Source organism: Lemur catta, chromosome 5, assembly GCF_020740605.2.
Source record: "Lemur catta isolate mLemCat1 chromosome 5, mLemCat1.pri, whole genome shotgun sequence".
Lineage (NCBI taxonomy): Eukaryota > Metazoa > Chordata > Mammalia > Primates > Lemuridae > Lemur > Lemur catta.
In genome coordinates this window covers 86,002,261-86,022,233 of record NC_059132.1, presented here as the reverse complement: position 1 = coordinate 86,022,233, position 19,973 = coordinate 86,002,261, and positions in this window count along the sequence as shown.

Genomic DNA, 19,973 nt, shown 5'->3' with positions numbered 1-19,973 from the left:
AGGGTGAGAGTGGAAGAAGTTGGCTCTTTTCATTCCCATCTAGATTGGATCCAATGTTTAGGAAACAGGTTTGTATATTTTCTCTCCCTATAAGCATGCCCATTTTATTTTTAAGTGTAAAGAGTGGGCATCTTGGAATTAAAAACTATCCTAATACAATTTTCTTCAAAATCTTCAAGATAAATATTTAACAGGAAAAAAAAATAAATGGAATCTACCCATTTTACTAAAGGTCAAAAATTCTAAATATTATAGAAATTAGAGAGCAGACCAATGAACCCTAAAGTGGGAAGAGACCAGCTGTTCAATTGATCAAAATGATGGAAGCTCCTCCACATTGCTTCTCCCAGAGAGGGCATGACTGCTATTATGAGTGGGAGTTATATTTTTCTCTTGTCCTCAACATTTCTATGACACAGGAAAGCAACATGGAGTCAAAGTTCTGATTGCCTTTTCCTAGAATGCTATAAGCCTTTTTTCTCTAATGTCCCTCTGAACTTTCCATTCCTTCATTTTGGAATTGCATGTAAAGTCATGCTATAATTTAAGGAAATCGTCTGTGAATGAAGACAACCTTGATGATATAGGTTGGGTTCCTTGTGATTTCTGGACACAAAACAGGTCAGGATCTAAAACTGAATGTGGAAAGAAACACAATTTATATTTTGTCCAATTAGCGCATACATGACCTTCATGTGAAAGGAACATAACCTTGGATAAAAGGACTCTCTCATTGATTTATCTCATTTTTAATCAAAGTGAGGTACCAACACATGTAGGGTATATTAATAGTAACTCACACAGTCTCAAGATTGAATGCTGATAAAATTTGCAGCAGTTTTAGCATCAAATATATCCTCACCCATAACAAGGAGATCACTCTATTAGTGAGTAGGTCTGGGCACAAAATTGAGAAGTCCATTGCCCGGTGTTAATAATTTAGTGGAATCTAAAGCTTTATGAATGAGAATGACTGACCCTGTAATGCCCTCACTGCCTCTGCGTTTGAATTGAGATTAACATAGCCATGGTCTGCAGGAAATTGGTACCCTGTGAAGATATCTTCACCTGTGTGCTCTGTGTGTGTGTGTGTGTGTGTGTGTGTGTGTGTGTGAGACAGAGAGAGAGAGAGAGAGAGAGAGAGAGAGAGAGAGAGAGAGAGAGAGCCTGCCTGAGAGACTGAGGGAAAACAATTCACTTATCAATGTTCAATTTTCCTCAATATCAACCTGATCTCTCTCTCTTTTTGTACTTTATAATTGAGAAATAGGTTTGCTTTGAGACACAGGACGTACCAAAAAAATCTGTTGCTTCTAATTTGCTTTGTCAAGAGATTGTTGCTTTAATTGCATTCACAGGAAGGGCGAGAGCAAGGTATTTCGGGCCATGAAAGGATGCCAGTGCGATTAGGCTGGGAAATTTGTGGCATGGTCCCGATTCTGGACCCTGCTTCTCTAATGCATTTCAAAACAACTTAACATGCTCAAGCATTTTCTGAGGGACAGGACTGTCCTGTAGCATAAATAAAATAATCCAATTTTTGCCTTAGAGAGAAGGAAAAAAAAAATCTAAGTAGGCAGACAAATGTTTAAAAGAAAAATTTTATAGATGCTTAGACTTGCCAACGTACTGATGCTAAGCAGGGGTGGAGAGGGCTGTGCAGGGTAGTGCAGGGCTGTGCCCTGGAGCCTGGGGACTCGGGGCTGGGTTGAAAGGTGGGGAGAACTTAGATCAGATGTGATGCTGCCTAATCAAGGTTAAGACTTATCCTGTTACCAGGGAGAGGAAGAGCCAGTGAATCTAACTATATAATTGCTATTTCTTTCTTTAAAAAAAAAAAAAAAAGGATGGGAAGAATGGAGGCAGGAAGGGATAGGCTTAGACTCTCTGTAGGTTATTTCTGAATAATGGAAATATTTTAAATTCTGCTTATAATTAATCAAATCTATGTTCATTTGGAGTAGAAAACTAAATGAATGCATCATTAATACCTTACTGTAAAAGTACAATCATGCAAATTTAAGTCTCCTATTCATTCCAATTGAAAACTCTAATGATAACAGTTAACATCTTGAACTTTCACCGTGTGCCAGACATGTGTTAAGAGCTCCACATGCATTATTTTTTTCACAACAACCGATGAGGAAACTGAGGCTTACAGAATCGAGGCAAACTGCCCACATCTCAAAGTTTGCATATGGAGCAAACAAGATTTGAATCCTGGAGGTCTTAGTCCAAAGTTACATTCAAAGCCATTATGTTATATTTTCTTTCCCTGCCTCCCTGCAACAGACACAGTCTTGTAATCAGGAGCAGGTTTTTCTTAAGGAGCCAAAAGAGAGAAGAGCCAATTTAGATGATGGGAGGAAAATTGTGGCAGAGCACAACTTTGTCACAAACAGGTCTTTGAAAATCCCAAATGACTGGAACTGAAATAAATGGAGACAGTGTACTTATTTGATGTGGGGCATGGCTTACTGTTATGTCGGATCCGCAATGGCCGAGGGGCCAGTCCTCGAAGACACAGACTGATGACCAAGTTGGCAGGAAAGGAGCTCTTGCTCACTGCGTTCTCGAGTGGGGTAGTAAAAAGCTGGGGCATTTTGTGGGTGTCTCTAGATTATAATTTTTGTCTTGGATTGTACAGATGCCAAGAGAAATAATATGGAAATACAGCTTTTCAAAATTTCAGGAGATATTTAAATGAGAATGCAGTATTTCCCTTGCAATGTAGGCTAGGTAGGGAAGAAACCTCTTCCCTTTTCAATGAACCAAGGTAGTGCTAAGTACAGTGTAGGTGTCCCCCTGTTTAAATGATACAGAAGGAAGAGCACGACAGACTTGGCTTCCCATCTCTGTGCCTCCATGCAGGCAGGTTCTCTAACCTCCCTGACTCGGTTTCCTTATCTATACCATGGGATTAGAATGCTTACCTTGCTGGCTTCTGTGAAGATGAGAGATCATGTACAACAGTACCTGGCGGAGTAGGTACTTGATAAATGCTAGTTAGTACAGTGCACTGTTTTTAGTGGGTGAATGAGAGAAGGCTAAGCCCAGAAGGGAAAACATTTTAAAGGCTGGGGGTGGGGGCTGGGGGGAAAGGAGGGAGGGAAGGGACAGTGGCATCTGGCCTGTGAGCCCTGCTGCGGCCCCTCCCAAACTCTGTCCTTTTAATCAGCCATATGCAGCCTCCAACAGATGAGATCTGGTGTCTGCACAGACAAAACAGAGCCAAAAGGCGATGCAACATGGAATTATAGACTGCGTTTCCCCTAATGAGCCAGCCTGCTCGTTTAGCACGCAGTGCTTGCGGGAGCCGAAGCCGGGCAGCCCGCCCCCGCCCCGCTCCTCGCGTGCACGCGGGTGGCTCGAGCGCACGAGCATGACTGCCGATAGCACGGCTGGTTGGCTGCCAGCCCAACGCGGGGCCGCCGGATGTGCGCGGGAGGCGGGGCGCTGGGGCCGGCCGTCAAGGACGACTGTGGGAGTCATGCAGTCTTTCAGCTACTTGGGAAATGGACTCTTGTCAGCCAACGATGCTCTCAAGGTCTTGCTGAGTGAAGAGGTGCCCTGGGGAGGAAGCGAGAGAATGAAGAGACGCCCGCCGCTCCCCCAGGGGCTTACTACTCAGCCGGGAGACCACACACACTACACATGTACACGCTTGCCACACACACTCTACATGCCCCACATCACATGCACACCACACCCGGCCCAAGCACATACATACACTGTGCTCCACACACACATACCACACACACCAAACACATGGGCACACGTGCATATCACACACAGAACACACCAAATGTGTGTCACACAACACAAATATGTACATACACTGTATGCACCACACATACACTCTGCATACACCACACACATAGACACACACCCCACATATACCTAGCACACACAGACAACAGGTGCCTGTGTGTATCACATGTTACATGCATATACACACACCACAATGTCACACATGACATATGTATACAACCACACGTGCCAAACACATGTGTGCACGTGCATACCACACAGAGACCACACACACATACTGCTCACATGCACAAACACTGCATGCCTCACACATGTACACACTTTACACACATACCACATGCACATACACCACACAGAACACATACTTGTACACACACACACCACCTACACACTACTTATGTATACAAATCACCCACACCCCATCACACCTGCACACCCATATACATATATATACTATACCCACAATTGTATACGTACTATGTGCATGTATACATACACATCACATCAATACATATCATACACATACACATGCATATATACTACATCACACAAGCATATATGCCACACTCGCAGTACACACTTATACACATGTAAACACACAAACACCACACATAAACACACATGTACACACAACACAAACATAAAAACACACTTCCACACACTGCACATAAGTACACACTGCATGTGCACTACACATACACGTCTTGCACACACCACATGTATAGAAATCCTACATAGTCACACATATATCTGTACCACAAACATATATACACATCACTACCCCTACCACCCACATATCATGCACATATGTGCATACCACACACATGTACCTAACATAACACCAAGTACATGCATACATACAAAACACATCCCACACAACACACATGTACACATACCACAATACATGCCATGCACATTTTCCCCACTACACACCTATATATACCACATATTACACATATGTACACACACTCCACATATCACCCTCATGCACGTACCCTCCACATACCACATGTTTACACATACTACATGTACATGTACACAAACCACACATAGATATATCACACATGTGTCTATACCCCTCATGCAAAATGTATCTCTATATCACATATATACACAGCCCCACTACATACACATACCACACATACATACACATACCACATGCCACATACCTGATCACATGTAACACACAATGCACACACAAGCAGAAATCTCTTCCACATCCACATATATAACACATACACTCACGATCACACCTACATATATAACCTCACACACAGCCCATGAGCACACATAAACAAGCGCGCACAGAATGTGGCTTGCTGTGTCCCCTTGCAAGAGTATACTCCTTTGGGGACCAGGACTCTAATCTTGCAGAGCCTGGAGTTGCGGGGACAGGAAGTACCAATTGAACCAGTAAGTCACTGGGAGTTGTATTAAATAGGGTCTCTCCTGATTTCATCCAGCAAATCTCAGACACATGTATTCTTTCTGTTGGGGACACAGCACCACATAGGGGCCTCTGACTACGTACATATTGCATCCTAAAGAATGGCATCCCATCCTTGCAGAGTATTGCCTCTGACCTGGCATTTCAGCTGCACTTTTAGCAGGTGGTTCCAGAATTCCAAGACTGGGGGCTTTTGGGTGGTGTGCTGTGTGATACAGTGGGTGTGTCCCATGGGCCCACTCCTTTATTTCCTCACTGTGTAGTGGGTGCCCTGTTGGATGCCATGTTATTTGGGTTCCTGAGACTGTGAATCGGGGATACCGCAAACCCCTGGACAGTGATATTGGCTGAGGCTCTGTGGGCAGAAAAGGCAACTTCATTTTGAGATGGATAGCTATGCTGTTAAGGCGAACTGCACACCCTTCCAGGATGGCAGGGCCCAATGTAGGTGCCTGGTTCCCAAATGGCCCATTGTTGTCCTTGGAAATAGCGCCACCTCAGGGACTCAGTATTCATCTTTGTTATTGATGGGTTGGGCATTCAAAGGCAGCAGGACCTGGATCAGCCTTGCTAAATGGAAGCCAACATCGTCGGATCCATGAATAGCCTCCCTCTGCGTCCCTGTGGCCATTCCATTTAGGTGTCCAGCATGCCAGCCCTGAGACAGCTGACAACAAAGACTGGCTAACATCGACTGGCTGGGTCATTTTGTCTCCTTAGTTGTTCAGTGCCTCTTCTGTGAGGATGCTTTATAATGAGCAGTAGAGTGTGATACAACACCCTAGACTCTCAATGCTCAATCCTCTATGTCCACCGACACGCCTCTGCTCCAGGACTGCTCACCTGTATTCCAGTTTTTTATTGCCAGGCTCCTGGCCAGCCCAGGAGTCTATGTACAGTAGTCCCCCCATCTGTGGTTGTGTTTCTATGGCTTCAGTTAGCCACGGTACAGTACAATCAGATATTTTGAGAGAGAGAGACCACATTCACCTAACTTTTATTACAGTATATTTTATAATTGTTCTATGTTATTATTGGTTATTGCTGTTACTCTCTTACCATGCCTAATTTATAAGTTCAACTTTATCATAGGTATGCACGTATAGGAGAAAACATGGTTTATATAGGATTTGGTACCATCTGCAGTTTCAGGCTTCCCCTGGGGGTCTTGGGACATCTCCCCGTGGATAAGGCGGGACCACTGTATTCTCACCTCAGGTCACAAAGTGGATGATCAGGTGTACTGCTCACCGCTCTGCCCATTGAGAAGGTTCCCTTCTCTACTATCTTTCAGGGTCACCCTGAATATGACTGTAATACAACTGCCATTGATTGCTGGCTTGCACCCCATGTGGAGCCATGAGTCTCTGTTATTTCCACGTTTGCAAGCAGTCACTGACTGCCTTTATTCCAACCCATCTTCTTCAGGAGGTTTGTCTACTGAACAGCCTTGAAAGATTCAGTGTCTCCCTCCAGAGCAAAGAGCAGGGGTGCTACTGCCCATTAGAGAAGATTTGGGTTCCTGAAGCTCAGAGTTTCTCCCCTGTAATGCAACCCATTGCATACGCAGGTGTCACCTAGCATTTTTTGCACTGCTTTATAGGAATTGGAGCGCAGGAGAACTGGCGCAAGAAAATGCTGATGCTCTGGCTACTGTGATTGTGCTGAGCAATAAAGTTCTTTGTTTCTGACCTTATATCTTCTACCAGCATCCACATAACAGTGGCAGGATAACTTTTTAGCTTACAAGCGGAGTAAAATCTTAGATCCTTCACAGTTCATAAACCAGGCTTGGGCTTTCTCCTCTTGTCTCCCTCAGCCGTCCATGTGGGACAGTCCTTTGGCAAGAGGTGAGAGCTGGGGATCATGGTGAGTGACAAGGGGATCTGGGATCCCTGTTCGTGCAACTTCCCCATGTCCCTGGCTCCACTCATTTTCATCTTACAACAGACCACTGCTGAGCCTGAATGACTTCATGACCTGGCAGTGCCAACAGAACCCAGATCACAATGGACAGCCTGGACACACGGTCACATGATGCCCCATGGTCCAGCATGCCATCAGAAACATGCCCAGAAATATGCAGGAGCTTTCTCTCAAAAAGCATGTGATTTTGCTACAGATGGCACAGCCTTGCTCCAGACCCCCAGGGGCCTGCATTCTCTCACTGGAACTTGCCATAAACTCCACACTATATTTTCTTCTGCTATCGACAGTTCCAACACCATAAGGCCTGCTGGATCCTATGGCCCAAGGGGCAGGGCAACTTGCCCCACACACCGGATCTGCTGCAGAGCCCATTCCTACTCCAGGCCCTCTATAAGCTGACAGCCTCCTGCATCACCTGGTATATGGGCTGGAGCAGCACTCCTAGGTGTGGAATGTGGAACGTGCTCTCTGTAAAAGAGGCCAAAGAGGCCTTCAAAGGAAGGTTCTGTGCTTCCTTTTTTGTGATAAGGGCTGCAAGACATCTGCCTTTTACTTTAGTGAGGATATTCTAGACCCCTAAAAACTTCACTGCGGTGGTTTCTCTGTGATTCTTTATACAGTTCCCCTGTGGAGTGCAAGTGTCTTCCTGAGGCTTTCCGTGTATAGCAATCTCTTGTTCATCTTGCTCAATTAGCATGACGTCATCCCTGTAATGGAGTGTGATATTCTGCAGAATGTCTAGTGGGTTCAGATCTCCTGGGACTATATTATGGTAGAGGCTGAGAAACACCCTAGAACAAGATCAAATTATAACAAATATTGTTTTTTAGTCACCAAATCAATGGCCATGTACCACGTACCTGAGACTTATTAATATGTTCTGGCAATGAAATCACACCAGGCACATCAGCTTTGATCCGGATTTCCACCTGGCTAAGCCTGAAGTAGACAACAGTCATTCTTCAGCATCCACCTGGTTCCTGCAGGGGCCAGACTGGCAAACTAAACAGAGAGATGTTGGGAGCCATGACCCCTGTATCTTTTAGGTCTAATGGGCACAAATCTCCACCCCTAGATTATGATATTGTTTTTTTTTTATTGACTATCTTAGATGGGGATGGGGTAGAGGTGGGAACAATTTCAGAGTCTTTCGTTTGGCTTTCACCACTATGATATCTCATTCCCAACAGGCTAAGACTCCAATGTGGATTCTGGCAACTGTATACTCAGAGACTAGAGGCATGACTGCTGGGTGGATCCATGGACCTCCCAGAGGACACACTGCCAGCCAGATGTTAGGCAGGACTTTCTCTATCGCCTGGCTGTGTGAGCCCCAACTCTCACAGGGGGGTTGTGACAATACTGCAGATCTGCAGATGCCAGTGCCAGCTCAGACCCTGTGTCTGATAGTCCTCAAAATATCTACCTGTTTTCCTTTCCCCAGTGTATGTGGTATCCTTGGGAAAGAACTAGAGAAATCACTATAGTTTATACTTGCCATGGTATTATAGCATCATTCTACCAAGGGATCCTGCCACCTCTTTAGTCAATGGAATCCAGATCTGAAAATCTTCTCAGGTCCAGGAAATTAATGAATAAATGATGGCGACTGTTAATTGAAGTGGCTGTCTGCCACTTCCTGTCCCTCCATGGTTGCCTTCTTCCAGTTGCAGCACCACCCTCGTTGACTGACCGTCTCTTGTGCCCCCAGTCTTATGTTCAGCCACCTTGCTCAAGCATGCTCTAACCCTAATGCCAGGGTATTCTCCTGGCTCTTCTGGTTTATGCTGGCTAATTCTCACAGCTCTTTTGGAATATAATCTCCTTCTTTCCAACCCATACCTGACTGGACTGAAATTTAATCTTAGCTGTTGGCCTGGCAGACAGAATACAAGATGGGATAGCTCCTGGGGCAGGGGGTGTACCTGGTACCTTGCTGAGGAGGGGCCCTTGTAGTATCTTTCTGAATTGGAAAAATCCTAGCTCTTATCCTGGGGAGCCGCCTCTGAAAGTTCTGGGAGTTCAAGGGAGTTTAAAGAATCAAACTCCTTGGGAACATCCACCTAGATATCCCCATCCTAGTTTTCAGGGTCTTATCTTTTCCCAACTGGGGCCCTGATCCCTTAAAACTGCAGTCCCCAACCCGTGGGCCATGGACTGGTACCAGCTGTGGCCTGTTAGGAACCAGGCTGCACAGCAGGAGGTGAGCAGTGGACAAATGAAGAAAGCTTCATCTGTATTTATCTGTTCCTCAGCTGTGCCTGCTCTCCACTGCAGGACAGACGAGCCTCCCTGTAAACTACCAGCAAGGCCCTCAGGCTCCCACACTTAGCTTTTATCTGCATGTCAACTGCTCTTAGTTTCTCATTATTTCCCTGCAGGACCCTTGTACAGCTTAGTAGCAATCAGCAAACTCCACTGTACTTGTGGGCCATGTTCCCCCTTGTATCTTTCAAATGTCGGAATCATTGCACATGCAAAGCCATTCTTCCCCAACAGAATGTTTTCCCATGTGAAATCTTCAATGATTGAGCTCCCACCACGTGCCGGGGAATATACATATCCCAAATACCACTCAGAATGGGCTGTTCTTTGTCAGGAAGGTCACATGTAACCCAGTCGCAACCCCCCGTCTTTACTGCCTGTTTTCTCACGTCATTTCTGGTGTCTCCTGTGGCTTCTGAGCAGTGAACACTAAGATGGGATTGGGGGGGTAAGATATTTATTGAGGTAAATTAAAAAAAATAAGAGCAGGAATAGCCAGCGAATCTGAGGACTGAAATGCAGGTCAGACACCTATGAAGGAAGAGAGGGGAGGAAGGATCGGGGAGGAAGCGCTATGGACCACAGCGCAGTTCTAGGTCACTTGGTCAATGGGAGACCCTGAGCCATAGTTGCTCGCTAGAGAATTCCCCGTCAGGCAGGAATAACTGGCCCAGTGCCCCCACCATTCTCTGTCAGTGACGGGAGCAGCCCTAAAGGATCCCGCAGTGGATCCAAAGGTGCAACAGATGAAGGCTGTCAATCAGCCATGCTCCTCACAGCAGGTCCGCTTAAAAGAGATCTAAATGATCCACCTCCATGGCCACTGTGCTGGGAGAACAGCCCTACTTACAGGATTCATGGAGGCAGCCACCAGGAGGACAGTAAACACAGCCAGCCTCCGGGAGCGCTTTAGAAAGGAAGGGGAAGTTTGTCCAGGCAGCAGAAAGGTCAGGGTGAGTGTTCCCGGAAACGAACTTTTAACTTAGCTTTTTCTGCAAATAGAAAAAATTCAGTTGTAACTCTCTATCCTTTTGTTAAGTGGGGAAGAAGTTAAACAAGACCCTTCAGGATCCAAAGCACTGTGGGAAAAAAGCGGAGACACCTGTAACTGGGTCCTAAAACGCACACTGGCAGGTGTAGTAGCTGCCACGGCATCCAAAGCACCAAGTCATGCTGAGGGTGGCAGGCTCAGGTGTGTATTTAGATGTGTCAGCCCAGGTCACCCCACCTGGAATGCCATTTCCCTCCAACTTCTTAGTGACTCTCTCTAACTATGGACAGGGATGTGTGGATGGAGAATATGGTTGTGTCGATATCAAGGAAAGGTATCGGCGGGGGGTGGTAACTTGTGCAACAATTCTCAGCTTACCACCTATGGAAGCACCTGATGCCAATGTGGTAATTAAATGATTCCTGATTTAAGACATCATTGCTTCATTATGTGCCTAAGCATAAATGTCCCTGCATTCATCGATGCAATTCCCTACCTAAATACCCAACTCATTGCCAGGAAGAGTTTGTCTGGGTATGTGTTAATTGGCTGACTGGCTGAATTCTCCTTTTCAAAGACTTGGAGGAGATGAGTCCAAACACTGACAGCAGGAAATTTTAGTGGGCCGTGTTCCATTTCTTGGGCTAATGGAGACCACTAAGGATCACCCTCATCCCTAGGCCCACATCTGACTACTGTGTTTCAGGTTATAAGTTCATGGGATCTCAAGATTAGAAGGACCACACAAGCTATGCTGCACAACCCCCAGGACCTGAAATGTGGATGACACTGTCGCGTAGATAAGCCTCCCTTCCTGCTGATCTGCACATAGCTACGAGTAGCTACTGGCCCATGCTCTGGTTGTCACCACTATTTGTTGTCCAGGGTTTTCTGAGTTGAAATGTCTGGCCCTGTGATTTGAGGACTTACACACTGAGCCTAAGTGTAGTTATCATAATAAATTTGGAAGCAAATCCCATACTGTCTTTCCCCGGGCATCCCACATGCTTCCATCTCACCACGCAATCAGCTGATGTATGGCTTGGGAAATAGCCACATGCCAGTAAAAGCAAGGCACAGTTAGGAAGCACATCTCCCATCAAGAAACCGTGCAATTAATTTCAAAGTAAAAAATAATTGGATTATCTGTGCCATGGTTTTCTTCATTAGTGCAGATAATTGGGAGATTTTAGTAGTATATTTCCTCCCTTCTTGGAAAAAATGCTTATAATGTAATGATGGGTATCCCTCCCCTTTAGGTCTACACTGGGTGGGAGTTTGTAGGAGCTTAAGTCTGATATCTTTAGTTTGTAGGTAAGGGGTAAAGTACTAGAAAAAAGTAACCATGGTTGCCCGGACTATGAAGAATAAAAATCATGGAAGCCATATCAGCACTCTCCACCACCCCACGTAAATACCACATCTGCCGCGCACGGCCACTCGGGGGTCAGAGCCGCACAGAGGCTTGCTTTCCAGAAGGAGCCGATGGTCAGGGTTGGGCTGGCCAAGTGGCATCTGGCAATGGAGTAACAGGAGAAGTCCAGGCAGGAAGGCTCCTGAGGGCAAGGGCTGAGAGTCAGCGAGGACAGTGGGGAGAGACACGCCTGAAGATGAGCAGGGATCCTGCTCTGTCTTCCACACTCTCCTCCCTGCCGACTGGGCTTAGGACGTGGTTTCTCAAAGGATAGTCACAGGACCACCTGCATGAAAATCACCTGAGGAGCTTATATAATAACAATGTAGATGCCTGGGTCCCTGCCACAGACCTGTTTAATCAGAATCTTTGGGAACGAGACCCAGGAATCTATATTTTAAAATGTTCCCTGGGTGATTCTTACGGGAATGAAAATTTCAGACTCACTGCTCTGGGCACACTGTTGCAGGGTTCATCCACATGCCCAGGTGTGAATCAGTATCTGGTCGTGACAGGCCCATCACAGCAGGGTCCTCACAACGCCCTCTGGCATTAATATTCAAAAGGATCAAGTTCAAAATGGATTTAATGAGCATGATCTTTTTGAGAAATACTGTTTGAAAACCTCAAACCAGCAACGGGCAATCTCTTAAGGCAGAAAGGCTGAAAATCAGCAGCAATTTATTTTCTCAGAACTGGTAAGGGTGGAGCGGCTGTCCTTCCTAGCTGGATGTGCTGAATTAGAACCATGCAAAACAAATACAGTTCCCCAGGGGCCCTGTGCATGATTTATTTCCAGATTTAATGAATGGCCACGTGCCTGGGTTAGTGGAAAATAACCCGCAGACTGACTCATCCCCCGAAGCACAGTGGAAAAGCCTCTCACTGATGCCATGAAGAACGCTGACCCATTTCCACATCCTAATCTCCCGGCAAAGCAGGTGACATGGCGGGTGGACAAGATACACCGGCTGCCTGCTTTGCCTCTGAGAACACAGCTTCTCGACATCCTCTGAAATGTCTATTGATCTGAGCATGTAGCTGATGTCAACACTGATTGTCTGAAGGGAGGCCACTCAATATCACAAGGTCACGACAAGGAAAAAAACTAATAATTCACTATCCCTGTACACAAAGGACTGGGCATTGTTTTCTTCCTTCTTAATAGTATCTTTCCGTGGCTGCCAAGTGACTCTCTTCCTGTCACTGCCCTTGCTGTGGGATTTAGGTCTTACATTCGCTTTTATTTACCTATTTCTCCCCTGGCTTAACTTTTCAGATTCATGTCACAGCGAACACCTGCTTTATATGCTCTGTCCCTGCCGCAGCCTCCTCGCACAAAAGGCTGATTTAACTCCTCAAGAGAAAGCCATTATTTCACAAGCCCTGGGACTTCTCCGGATCCTGTTTTCTGCCTGTTAGGAGCGCCATCTCTACACTGAAATAATGTTGATCAGTGCTTAATTGATGTAACGGGCACCTGCCTCGCAGGTGGCCTGTTGGGCTTAATGAATTCATTACTGTGTGTAAGGGTTTTTGAGCTTCGCAGAGGGAATGTGCTAGAGAGGGGAACGGTCTGGTGCCCACACAGGGGCATCGTGGTTAGGATCTGCCGCTGCCGTAGCCCACCTAGCACCTAGAGGTGGGTCACAGAGCACTCTGCACCCCTCCGGGAAGGGCAGCCACCTCGAGGGGAAGCAGGGTGGCTTTTAATAACACAGAGTTAGTTCTGTCCAAGGTTGCTCCCGCTCAAGATTATAAGGTAGGCAAAGTTTGTATTCAGAGGTTCCACTCTCCTTTTTTCCACCCCCCCAAACAGTATTTGATCCTTTGCTTCATTCTCTCCCACCCTCTCACGGCCCTCCTTTCCCTCCATCCTTTTTCCCTCCTTCCCTTATGCAGGAAACGATCCTTGCTCGCACCCTGCTGCCCGGAAAATGTAGATAAACTTATTCACATCAAGGGAGAAGTGACTAATAAAGCTAACATCCCTCAACAGCATGTGTATTATAAGAGGAAAATCTTAAATCAAAGGGGGAAAAAAATTAAAAACCATTATGATGGTGGAAATTCAAACACCCGCACAGCGGTGAGGGAGAAAGCAGGGAGGGAGGCTTTCCATTGTTCCTGGAATTACAATACTCGTTAACATCCTTCGTGCCTTTTCTTTAAGGTTAATAGAAACCCCTATTTCTTGGATCACATGTCACAGGTATCAATTTCATTTTACATTATTCAGGTATGGTAGACATAAAATTCTTTTCCCTCCCCCCTTTTTTTTTCTTTTTAAGTCTCCATTCCGCTGGGGGAGTTGTAGAAATTTAATTTAAATTAATTTGGCTTCTCTCTTCCCTCTTTCCCCAGGGTTGCATCCACATTTTGGAGGCTTAGGCAGTGCCAGGTACTGGGAGGGGACATCTGGTCCTCAGGATCATTTGCCATCCATGCTGGCCTCCCCGGAGGTGTCCACCTCGCCATCTGGTCGTCAGTTATTGGTTCACCAGGTGGCTGCTGAGTCATCCCTGCTCCTGACCGCAGGATCTGCACGCCCAGCTCTCTCTCTCAGCCACGTCCGGGACCCTCTGGGGCACAAAGGTGTTATCTGTTTCTGCCACACAGTTCCGGGCCTCAGAAGTCTCCAAGGCTGTCCAAAAAGCCTTCCCCATTTCTTTGCCACCCGTGCAAATCACACCAGTGCCCCACACCATGTCAGTGCGTGAGAACCCCACTATTTTGTGGGGATCATGTTGCTTCTCTGGGCTCTAGCTTGGAACCCGCACTCGAGTTCCTTCCCTCTGCATGCAGAGCCAACTGGGGTGGGCAAGGAGGGCATCTGTCTTGTCTTCCTGCTCCTGCACCAGGCTGAGCCCCTGAAAGGGGCTTCAGGAACATTTCTCATGGACCCTCCAGCCTCTAAGTTCTTCCAGTTCCCTTCTTCCCCATGGCCAGTCAGTTACTCCTATTTTCTCTCATTTTTGCTGTGTTGTTCTTTCTTGAGGCCCAAAAGGCAAAGTGACTGAATGGAGGGATGATCCAAGGGATGCAAAAGAAAAGGTGGATAAAGATCGATTTTGTTTAAAATATCCAGCAAACTGTGAACAGTAGAACACTGCTAGCCATTGAGAGACATGGAAAGTATGACAGAGCATAGGCCCTACATGCAAGAAACTCACACACAGAAATGCAGCGCTAAATACCAACTCAGTAGTCATAGGAATTCACAAAGAAAAAAAAAAGCCAATTCAGAATTACTCCCACACTTTTTCATTTTTTTTCTTTTGTCATTTTTTTCCTTTTTTCATTTTTTTCCTTTCAAGGAATTAGGACTTTTCAGCTGCCAATGGGAATTTCTTAAAGTCAGAAGCTAAATAGAATACTGGTTAGAGTCCATATCAACAAATATTACTATAGCTCAAATCTGTGATTACACTAGAAATAGCAAAGCTTTTCCATGGAATTTACTTACGTTGAGCAGTACTGGATATAAATGAATTCTAAGACAACTAAAGGATTTGTATACGACCCCACCCTTAGAATTGTAATATTGTTAGCCTTTTTACAATTTATAAGCCTTTATTTCTAATATAAAAAATGTAGCGCAGCAGCCACACAATTTTGGGACTGGCATGGAAGGAAATGGTTCTTTTGTCAGGGTAAGTAAGGCCAGCTGCTGCAACCACAGCACCAGAGTCCCAGTGCCTTAGCACAGGGATGGTTATTTCTACTTACTTGGCAGTCTTTTATTCCCACAGTCATCTGGGGATCTACTCTTACCTTCCACCTTTAATGCATGGCTGCCAAGTTCACCCCGGGTGTGGACACGGAGCCCACTAATGGGGATAAGAGGTGTGCAGGATCACAGGTCAGGTCTCATGGGCCTGGCTCCCATCATACACATCATTTCCTCTAATGTTCAGTGGCCAGAACTCAGTCATATGGCCCATCTGGTTGAAGGGGGCTGGGAAATGTCATGAGCTGTGGGTCCAGGAGACAAAGGCAACAGGTTTGATGAGCACATAGCATCATCTCTGTCATATTTTTGAGCAAAATTCTCTAACTGCATAAGACTCCCAGTGACTAAAGCTTTGTTAGGAAAGCACCAGAATTGTTTCAAATTATAAAGAGAGCTGGAGAGTCAGAGAGACACGATACTTCCCTCTGGCCCCCCTGACGTCCTACCCCTTCCCTCCTCCCTGCTCCAACTGCCTCATCTCGGTCTGCCCCCCTTGAAGAGGTGAGCCCAGAGCCCGGGTCCGCACACTCAGGTGCAGCCTCCTGGGTTTCTTTAGAAAGCAGAGGCAATAGCAGTCAGAACCGGGCTGCTCCTCCAGGTGCTCCCCAGCGCCCGCCGCCGGAGCTCAGAGAGCACAGCACGTGAGTCATCAGCGCTAATGCATGTCAGCCGCATGGCTGATGTCGGCAGATGCTCAGAGCAGCACAGGAGAGCCAGCCGGGCGGCTGCGCTGGGCGTGCGGGGTGGGGAAGGAACTAAAACCCACCGAGCGTGGACGGAGGGCCGTCTGTGCCAGGAGGGTTCTCGTGGAAGGTGCTCTGGTCTCTCCGGTGTTGCTCAAGCCAAGCACAGGCCCTGTAAAGCATTTACTTTGCTGATTGGAAGGGAACCATTTTGAGGCAGAAAATGTCAACAGCACTGGTGGGAATTCTGCTTGGGCTCTTTTAACGTCTAAGTGGTTTTAAGGAAAGGGATTAACTCGGGAGTTTCAGATGAAATATTATTATTTCCTGTCTTCAAATACATCGTGTGTATATGCAAGACAGCCGCCTTCTGGAACGAGCCACCACCTCAGATCAGAGGCCTGGCACCTCCTTAACGACAGTGACGGGATCGAGCTTGAAGAGCTGGTTGGTTTAGGCAGCCGTCTTCTCACATTACACATGCCTGAAAAACTGGGGCCTGAGGAAGGGACCTGTGCCACAGTGAGCCACGCTTATGAAAAAGCAGCAAGGGGATTTAGCTCTTGGTCCAGGGAGAAAGGCAGTGGTCACCCAAGAGTGGGAGTGGCCGGTGGAGAATGACAGAGAGGTACCCTAGGAGTTTCAGGCGGGCATAGTTGAAGGTCTAGGAGGGCAGGATGAATGCATCTGATACAAAAATGTACCGTCAAAAGAACTCTGTTCTTTCATTTTTATTTCTAGTAAGTTCTAAAACAGTGAAGTTTTAGATTTCCCCTCCTAGGCCCTTTCAGCTAAAAAAATAATCCGTCTTTGATTCATCTTGGTGGAATCAGGGGAAGGGAATATATGAACTTCGAAAGTCTCTTCCCTCTGACACTTAAACTAACAGGCTTCACAAATATCAGTTCCAACAAACTCTTCACTGCTACATATAATTCCATAACTCTTTTGTTCACCGTAGAGGATCAAGCTCTTAATTCTAGCTTCCACCTCAGAGCTGACAATCGTGCTGGGTGCTGGCTCGAGAGGTGCCTCTCAGAACTCTGTCACCAACGCCATTTCTGAGTGAGGCTGGGGTTCTGGAAACTTTGTTCTGGTAGGATCCTTGGCCAATCCTGTCTAGCTTGGGAAGTCAAATGAGAATCTGGGTCCCAGTTGTGAAGTTGCAAACAGTTACAGCTGAACTTTGATATACTCAAAGGACACGTTTTCCAACACACGGTCTCCCTGCCATGGAATTACATAACCACTTTTCTGAGGATTTATATTGCTAAAAAGAGGCCTAACTGCCAAAAACATATGGAACATGCTTTTATTTTGTTTTCTCAAGTAATGGCTTGAATCACCTGGTTTGTTTTTTTTTTTTTTTTCAGATTATAAAACTGTGAGATAAGGTCATTGCATCTCCTTTCCACAGAAGGTCAAGGGAATATTTGTCAGTTCATTTTTTTTTTTCATTCTTTCATGGCTTCAACAATGATTTATTGTTTAAGACCTACCATGGACCAAGGGATAAATTATACAGAAAAGGAGGGCTGTGTTGCCAAAAAGTATTGAGGATATGGGGCTTTGAGGTTCTTGCCTTCAAACAAGAATTAGAGGAGTTGAAAGCATGATCAGGAATTATGGATTTGATTTTTGGATGACCACTGAACCAGTGCAATACTGTGTAGAGTTAATTGACTCTCCTAGGCTTTCATTACCCTATTCAGACATAAAATTCTTAGGTAAAACGTACTAAAAATAAGCCAGATACTATTTCTAGTTCTGAAGTCATCCTGAACAGTATCTCCAGAATGGCTGTTGTTCTCAATGATAACCAGGTGATTTGCTAAGATTAGAAGAGGAAATAAATCACTACGTCACGCTGAAGAGACCAAAGTGAATATCAAAAACCATACCAAGGTAGGTGTTCCTATTCATGCATAGTGTTGAATGCCAGTAACGAACGTAGATTGTAGACGCAGTTACCCGGTTGAATATTTAAATGTGTCCTTATTTGACTGTGCAATCACACAACAAATATATTCAAGGGCGGTTTCCTTTATAAGAGAAAAAAAGTAAATGAAATGCTCAGCGATGACATTAGCTCAATTTTATGTTTGAAAACTTAACTGCACTCAAGTGAGGAAATACAAAATTAAAGTTCTCACTGCAAAGACAATTGAGCCTAGTAACAGGGAGAGATTTTCTCCCATACGTTGGAACTACATGCAGTGTGGGTCCTGAAGCCTTGACTGGGGAGCTATCTGCAGATCTAACCCACCCCTCCCCTAGAGCTTGCAGAAAGGCTTTCCTGAGAGGTTACGCAAAGATCTTTTATCTTGACAGTTAAATCCAGGAGTGAATCTTGGACGGCACTCATCCAAGAGTTCACCAAAAGAAATTACCATTTACTGAGTGTCCTGCTACTGGCTAGACATTTGTATGAATTTTATCTAAAAATAATTTGTTTCTCTTTGTCCCCTACCCAGACAACCCCATCAATTCAGAAAGATGAGACAAAGCCTGTAGGAGTATATGGAAGTGGGACCTTGGGCCCTGTGGCCCTGCCCCCAGCCTTGCTTGGTCATTGGAGGCCAGGAGTGACTAGAGAAGTCCTTGACCGTGGTGACACTCAGCACTTGGAGGTGCCTGTAGCTGGGATCCTCATGTTTCTTTCCTTTAAAGCCCTCGGGAGCCTTGGGAACGTCTGGTACAGCTTCTCCTCACCCAAATCCGCCTAGAAGAGCCCAGGTTACTCTCTCCTTTCTGTGGGAATGTCTCCTGCACAGACCGAGACATCCCTCTGTTCAGTGGAGCTATGGGCACAGTATGGGGAACTCGTACTGCCTTTGGGAAACGCCCATGAGAATCCAGGAAAAGGCCCACTCTAGAGAAAGAGAGTCTGGGAATTCCTTCAGCGCGGCTTACCCCCTTCCCACCCTTCTCTGTTGTGCACTTGTAGGGGTACAGGTGATAAAGAAAACAAGTCTTGCCAGTGCCACCCTATTGCCTGCATGTAGATTTGTTTATTCAATTATTTATTCAACAAACTCTAATGGAAAGTCTACTACAGTGCTGTGACAGCCTCCTTGGGGATATTCAAAGATGATTAAGACATGGTCTGTACCCAAAGGGGCTCCTTGTGTAGTTTGAGAGGTGACATGTGTACAGATATCCAGAACATCAGCTAGAATGTGAAGAGTGCTGTGGGAGAAACCTGAGTGCCTGGGTTTCAGATTGGAGGGGAGGCTTCAGGGAGGGAGCGACGTTTGTGCTGGGCCTGGAAAGGGAAGAGTATGGTACCTAATATTGGTGACAGGATGACAGTAGATCAAGAAGAAATACAGGTTTTTTTGTTTGTTTGTTTGTTTTTGTTTTTTGCAGGAGAATGGGGAGAGGAAGGTAGTAGGTAGAAGGTGGGGGAGAGATTTGGAGATAATGCCACTGGTTTTGGACATGTTGATTTTGAAATTCTAGTTGGACATTCTGGTGGAGCTTTCCAGCAGGCAAAAAAACAATAGAGTCTTGAGAAGTTTAAACTTGGGATCATACATCTGCACAAAGAAGCCTGTTGAGATACTGGATGTTGCCTGGGAACTGGGGCCGAGCACTACAGTGAAGCGATTAGCGCTGTACGTAACAGACACTAATGTCTTCATTACTTGCAGGCAGGACATACACCAGCACACAGGGCAAAATTCAGCTTGTTCTCTGCAGAGCTGCCGGGAAGGCTTGGAAACACAGGGAGACTCTCT